This window comes from Montipora capricornis, chromosome 14 (genome assembly GCF_036669925.1).
Source record: "Montipora capricornis isolate CH-2021 chromosome 14, ASM3666992v2, whole genome shotgun sequence".
NCBI classification, from domain to species: Eukaryota; Metazoa; Cnidaria; class Anthozoa; order Scleractinia; family Acroporidae; genus Montipora; species Montipora capricornis.
Genome location: NC_090896.1, coordinates 14,216,996 through 14,224,495, shown reverse-complemented (window position 1 = coordinate 14,224,495; position 7,500 = coordinate 14,216,996). Strand labels below are relative to the sequence as shown.

Here is a 7,500-nt window from a genome sequence, read left to right as displayed (position 1 = left end):
TGCGAAACATTTCGACGAATATCTGAAGTTTGGGGAAACGCACGGGCCTAAAACTTGGAGAAGTGTCTTCTTCATTTATCTTCTACAACATCACGAATTCTTGACTTTTTCCAGTGGATGGTTTTCGATTTATTTTTTTATTGCGTGACAGTGAAAACGATCTATAGAATAACGAACTACAGTAAATTTCACTGTCCTTTGGCAGGCTTCTTGTACACTTCTGAGCCAGTTCTTCAAATCGTTTCACATAGGCTTCCTTTTAAAAGCAAGCTGTAATTGACGAGCCGTTGCGATCGAAAAAAGCTGGAAAAGTCAAGTTCAAAGTGCTTGTTTACATAAGTTTACAGTTTTATGAAGTGTACTAGATTGTACATACAGTAATTATCCTGGTTAAAACACTTAACGACTTTTACATATAAAAGCTTAACATTTAAGTCGGTTTGCGAAAAGGAATTTAGATTATGAAGTGTACCATCACCTTCATCAACAATTATGCCGAAGTTTAGTAAGTATGTAGGCGCCGGTCATGGCTGCCACGAATTTTCAATCGCTTGCCCTACTGGTTTTATTTTCACTATTTTGCGTGTTTTCTATACGCGGACAAGTTCAGAACTCTCTTGAACATCAACATAACAGCCATAGAAACGTTTTGGATTGTTTTAGGGGAATTTTGGACCACATCGTTGTGTTTTCATCTCGACTTCGAGCAGCCAAACTCAAGCTTGTTTCTTCGACCGGCTTCAACAGGACAACAAAAGCGCTCAGTAAGCCTACTAAACGGGGTTTGACGTCCCTTGCTATACCTGGGCACGACCCGCCGCTCGATTTGACTATATTCGTCGATATTTCTATAAATCCTGGACCTGTGCCTGTTCAACGTTTGGTTTTTAATTTTAGTGCTAGCCATGTTGCGTTACCGAATTTGCATACTGGCCGTACTCTCTTTTCTACTTCAAGGACTTCGTACAGTCGAAGCTTTCTGTTGGGCCTGCGGACGTCATGTCAGACGAAACTTCCTATGTCTACTCTGAGGGCATTGAAGAACTCTGGAATCTTGAAATTCAGGGGTAGAAGAGCTGGTCGGAGAAGAATTAGAACCATTATCTCTGTGAGATCTACTTCAGCGTGTTCTGCTCCGCTGCACTCGTGTACCAATAGAAGCAATTTGATTTTCCATCTCGTTACAATCTGGACCGGAGTTTGTTCTACGGCGTCAGCAGGCGGTCTCAAATTTCGCGCTTATTAACTCAAGATCTATTAGGAATAAGACTCTCATGTTGAATGATTATGTGACGGAACATAATATTGACATTTTAGCGATTACTGAAACCTGGCTTCACGATGATGACTTCGATGTTTATTTTTGTCGGGATATTTGTCCTGTTGGATTTACATTCCATCAGGTTCCTAGGGCAACCTCGGAAGGCGGAGGGGTCGGTCTTCTGGTCAGAAAATCATTCAAAGTCACTACATTGCAACCTGAGGATTACAGAAGTTTTGAAGTTGTACAAGTCCTTCTGAAATCGACTGGTAATTACAATTTGAGACTTGTCAATATTTATCGTCCTCCTCCATCTTCTACTAATGTTTTCAGTGTGGCCTTGTTTCTCGATGAATTTAGAACTTTTCTCGAGCACCTAATCCTGACACCTGAACCTCTGTTACTTGTTGGAGATTTTAATTTTCGTGTAGACCAAGCAAATGATTGTGATGCAAGGCGTTTTTTAAGTGTTCTCGATTCGTTCGATCTTACTCAATACACAACATGTTGCTGGGCCGACTCATCACGTTGGCCACACACTTGATTTGGTTATCACAAGAGCTAGCGGAAATGGAATTATTACCAATTGTTGTGTACGACAGCGGATTTCTGACCACTTCGCTGTCCATTGTAACTTAACCCTAGCCAAGCCTCCACTGGAAAGGAAAACTATCTCCTTCCGCAAGACTCGGTCAATTGACTTTGATAAGCTTCGTAATGAACTCAATTGTTCTAGCTTAATATTGGATCCTTCTCCGGATCTCGACGCACTCGTTGAACAATACAACACCACTTTATCGAAACTGGTGGATGTTTATGCTCCTGTTAAGACCAAAACCGTCACTATTCGCCCATACTCTCCATGGTATACTGACGAGATCGCTTCAGAAAAACGTAAGAGAAGATCACTTGAGCGTCGCTGGCGGTCAACACGTCTACCTGGAGACTATGAGAACTATGTGATACAGTGCGATGCTGTAAATAGGAAAGGTTACGTTTATACAAACGTTGGCCGTGTAGCACTTATATTTTAGATTTCAATCCCATATGAACCATGTGAGCGTTAGCCCTACAGATGGAAATGGGCCCACACAAGGACAGAGAAAAACTCTGACCAGGGTGGGAATTTTTGTATAAACGTAACCTTTCCTTGTACTTGTACATGTTCATTGCCGTGACTTTAACATCTTCACTTCCCACGGCCTGCTCCCGTCTGACCTTGTAGCTCAGTCGGTAGAGCGGCGGAGATCTTATATTGATATTGTTAGAAGGTACAACATGGGTTATCACTTTTATGCCGATGATACCCAGTTGTACTTGTCCTTCGATTCCCGGGGTGGTGATGCGGAAGCTTTAGCAGTTTCTCAAGTTGAAGCCTGTGCTTGTGAGATAGACAACTGGATGTGCTGTAATAAGCTTAAGCTTAACGGCGACAAATCGGAGCTACTTGTTATTAGTTCTCAGTATCGGCCTCGTCCCGTGTTATCTTCTCTCACAATTGGTTGTTCCGTAGTACAGTCATCAGCATCAGCTCGTAATTTGGGTGTAGTTTTTGACAATGGTTTAACGTTTGAGAAACATATTAGTGCTATATGCAAATCGGCTTTTTACCATCTAAGGAGGATAGCCAAAATTAGGAACTATCTGTCAGCGGAGTCTACAATGGCGCTTATACATGCTTTTATAACTTGCAGGTTAGACAATGGGAATGCCCTTTTATACGGACTACCAAAATACCAGATTCAGAGGCTACAGTCTGTACAGAACTGCGCCGCTCGTCTTGTTAAGCGTTATCCTAAATTTGGTCATACTTTACCACTACTTTCTGAGCTCCATTGGTTACCAGTGGAGCATCGCATTGTTTTTAAGATCTTGTTGTTGGTTTTTAAATCTCTGAATAATTTAGCCCCTTCTTATATTAGTGATTTGCTAACACCATATATCCCCAGTCGTAGTCTCAGGTCATCCAATCAGTCTCTTCTGGTTGTCCCAAGGTCTATTCAAAAGTCTTATGGTGACAGAGCTTTCGCAGTGGCTGCCCCACGGTTGTGGAATGCTCTGCCCATTCATATGAGACAGCCTGGTTTTTCTTTAGCTACTTTTAAGAAATGTCTGAAGACTTACCTTTTCAAAAAAGCTTTTTTTTCAAATATTTTGTGATTTCATGTGATTTTTGTCTTAATTATCTTTTAATGTATTTGTAATTAATGTAGTCATTATCTTTTTAATACAGTATTGTAAAGCGCCATAGAGCAGTTAGGATATGGCGCTATATAAATCTATTTATTATTATTATTATTATTAAAAACAAACGTTATCGACCAAACGAACGTTTATGACCAAATGTGTCACTACGTGTGACACAAGTCACATTCCTTTAGAAAATCCTCTCACAGATGTTATATTTATTTAACTCCAGATGGTCAGTTTTCATCTTATTTGTTTTCTCTGTAACTAAATGTGTGGATGTATGTCTACCATTGAAGAGGCCATGTGTGCCACCTTGGTCTTTTGCTGGTCAGTTGGAACTTTTCTTTTGTGGATGTTGTGGTAATCATCAAGAAAGTTGATTATCAAGCAGTCAAGCTGAAAAATGCATGAATTCACAGTTTTATTACTGATCTTAAATGGTGTCCTGTATTTAACTACACATCTACAGTCACTGTATGAATGTACTTGCATTAACAATAATAATAATAATAATAATAATTATTATTATTATTATTATTATTATTATTAATTATAGATATGTTTAAGGGAATTATGTTAAAACTATCTGGTGTTATTTAGTTGATATTATTCAATTACATTTTATTTATTTATTCATTTATTTATTTACTGATTAAGTATGAATACATAAAAGGTAGAATCAACAATAGGACATAGGTCCCGTGCGAGGTTAACAATCAGCCCGCCTCCACATAAAACATTAAGAACCCATCCCTCCCTGACTAGGAAAATCCCTCAAAAGACACACAAAAACATATATTTCACGCTTCCAGATAAGCAAAACAAAAAAAAAACGATTGCTAGCACAGGTTTTGTACTGTTCTAGGGTTGACTGAAAAGCCAAGGACTGGTCCAGGAGACAATCCCTGTAAGGATAGTCCAGTAAATGACGAGTACAAACCACTGTCCTTTTGAAGCTGGCATGTCTTCTGTGACCTGTACAAAAAAGTTATAATTTTTTATTATACAGATTCATTACATTAAGTTGTGGTTTTACAACTCTAAGATATGTACTTTGTACTTCACGGGTTTTCTTCAATTCCCTAAATATCATAAATTTCCAACTACAAACCTAAAAATATTATGTGAAAGAATGTGAATCAGTGACACTGTTCTTCGCCTTTGTAGGGCTTCCCTTTCTGCTGATATTCTGCTGTCATTTCTTGTAATGGATCTTAAAAAAAGATCAAACAGCCCAGGAGCATTCTCCTCGCAAAATTCCCTCATCATAACTGGATCATACAGTGGTGCTTCAGGTTTGCTGTCATAGTATTTGAACACAGCAGTCTGGCATTGAGTGACCAGCTGGTCAAAGGTGATGTCTGCAAAACAAACAAAGGTAATAGTTATTTTGTTTACAAAATATGCTTAAATATAACCTCAAATATATCAAATTCATGCCTTTTAATTTGAGCTCTAGAAACAAAATTGTTGCAAGTTAGGAGGAAACATATTCAGACTGCCAAAAAATATGTTGGAGAATAGAATTTACAGAAATTTTTATATTTCTGTGCCTTGCTTTAGTTTAAGTCACGTGCTGTTTTCCTTTACAGCTTAGTATAAGCCTAGCCATTTTGTAAAGCAAAATGCATCAATTCTATACAAAAATTGTGCTTGGTAGTGTACCTGAAGCTGAATGGTGTACTTTCCTTGTTTTCCAGGGCTGTCTCAAGTCGATTGGAATTCTATGAAGAAGTGTCCTACGAAGATACACACCAAGACAATTATTCCTGTGCTTTTTCATGAATGTTACACTGTTTGATATGAATAAAATTGTGCTGTTCTGGATGAGGTGGAGTTGGTGCTCTTAGCCAAGCAATATTATTGACTGGTTTTAAAAATATTTTTGTCGTGACCTTTGAAGTCATGAGGTAAAAAAAATTAATAATTAAATGTTATATAGCGCTAATTATATTTATAAACACTTTACATTTTAAAATATAAAATTATGAAAAGTACCATAACAATAAAAAAGGTAATAAAAATAATAAAAAACTCATACGAAGGTTTTGTTTTATGTAACACCAAATAAATAAATAAATTAATTAAGTGTGTTTTCTTTTAATTAATTTATTTATTAAATATATATTTTATGTAATAATTTTCATATTCCCTTAGTATATAAGACTTAATTTTCTGGATAAAAATAAAATGAGGAAGAGAATAAACATTTGTACACTGACCTTTGGTGGAATTTGACAAGGCATTGTCTGCTATCGTAACGCCTTTATTTCACCAGCATATCCCTGGCCGATAATTGTGGGTGTTAGCTCCTAACCTATCAAATAGATGGTAAAATCTCTTCGGGATGCTTCTTTTAGATAGCTGCGTGGAGTGTTCAAGAAATGGAGAGGAGCAATACTCGTTTGCTTCACGGCTTGCTCTCATCCAGTGTCGAGTACAGGCCCAACAATTTAAATCTCGGTTTACAAATCGGGCAATGGCCTCGTCAAACCGCCCCAGGGGACCTTGGCATACTTCCCCAGTTCTTGTTCGCTTTACAAACCAACAAATCCGGTCCGTGGGCTTTCTATAACACCCCAGCAACAACAAAGTAAACGTAACCCATATCAACCCCACGTAACTCATCTCTCCCATGGACAATCGATAAAGTTCGCGCAAAAAACTATCGGGTTTCCGCACTATTTTCACCTTTTGTACATACTTTAAACCCTTTTGTACAAAACGGTGTGGAAAGACCTATTTTCGACGGACCTCTTCTGAAAACGTCAAGCTCCCGTTTTTAGTTAAACGCCCCTTTTTTACAAAACACCGGGGTCTCCACGAGAATTTTCGAAAACACCGCCATTTTCATAAGGATTGTTGTGGTACTTAGGCCGCACCCAATCGATCGCGCCATGACAGCTAGCACATGCGCAGACGTTATTCAGCCCTGTTGCGTTTAGCATGATAACACCAACCTCGTTCCCAGGGTCTACTCTGCTTTCAAGATGGCGGGGCGGAGAAGACCCTGGCACACACCGTTATGACACCCACGCTGATTGGTCTGAAGATATAGACATTCTTACATTAGTGGTGATTGGCCGAAATTGTCTCCCTTGCAAAATGGACGACTTGTGCAGTTCTATTTGTTATGTCCTCTGCAATTGAAAGGAAATTATCGCCCGTTAAACATTCCTCCTGTTAAAAATTGAAGCGCAGCCAGGATTAGGCATATTAAAATACAATAAAAAACGTTCTCTGGCTAAAAATTTTGAAAAAGAATATAAGCTTTCGGCTGTCGATCCACGGATAAAACGTTGAATGTAAATTAGTGAAATATATACAGAAAAGGCGAGATAAAAATGATAAAAAGAACAGAGTAAAGGGATGAAAAATGGTGGCTATTGTTTAAAAAAGAATTTTATACTGATTAGGAATCGGCTTAAAGTTATTGTCAGCATGCTTGGTAGAAGAGGTGTGCCAGGCCTCTAGAGTTTTCCTAACACGAAAAGAGCCTTTGTCGATAACTCGAGAATGACTGAAATCAATGCGATGACCGAAAGACCACGCATGTTTCGCAATGTTTGACCCATTGGCACATGTTTTTACATTCCTAACGTGTTCTTTCTTGCGGGTTTCAAAGCAACGGCCAGTTTCACCTATATAACACCAATCACAATCGGCACAGGGTATTTTATAAACCACGTTGGGTTGGTGTTCAATAGCTGGTCTGAATTTAGGAGAAAGGAATTCTTGTTGTAAAGTCTTGAGGGGCTTATTTACAACTCGGATATCGTGTCTTCGAAGAATTCTTGTTAGGGGTTGCGTAACACCATTGATGAAAGGAAGGACAGCAAAACCGTTAGGGTTCTCTTGAGGCGCAAACCATTTAAAAAACATGCCAACCAATTCTTCAGGTGAAGGGATGGCATGTGTGGGTGGTTTGGAAAATTTCTGCCTTAAGATATTGGAAATAACAAAGGAGGGATAGTTGTTGGCTCGTAGAGCATCAAAGACGTGATTGATTTCGGTATTTTTCCCTTGCGGTGTACTTGGGAGTTTAATTG

General features: G+C 38.7%; 2 long non-coding RNA genes across 2 annotated transcripts in view; one reads left to right on the top strand and one right to left on the bottom strand.

The window, feature by feature from the left end:
- Window positions 1-4,679: 4,679 nt before the first annotated feature.
- Window positions 4,680-7,500, bottom strand: part of LOC138032130 (uncharacterized) — an 8,287-nt gene continuing 5,466 nt past the window's right edge. Inside the window, exons 2-4 of the long non-coding RNA XR_011128282.1 lie at window positions 5,674-5,768; window positions 5,117-5,190; window positions 4,680-4,812 (exon numbers count right to left, since the gene is read on the bottom strand). This is a non-coding gene — a long non-coding RNA (uncharacterized lncRNA). The remainder of the gene's footprint in view (window positions 4,813-5,116; window positions 5,191-5,673; window positions 5,769-7,500) is intronic.
- On the top strand, window positions 4,690-5,278 carry LOC138032129 (uncharacterized). Its single transcript, XR_011128281.1, has 2 exons — window positions 4,690-4,829; window positions 5,152-5,278. It is a non-coding gene; the product is annotated as an uncharacterized lncRNA (long non-coding RNA).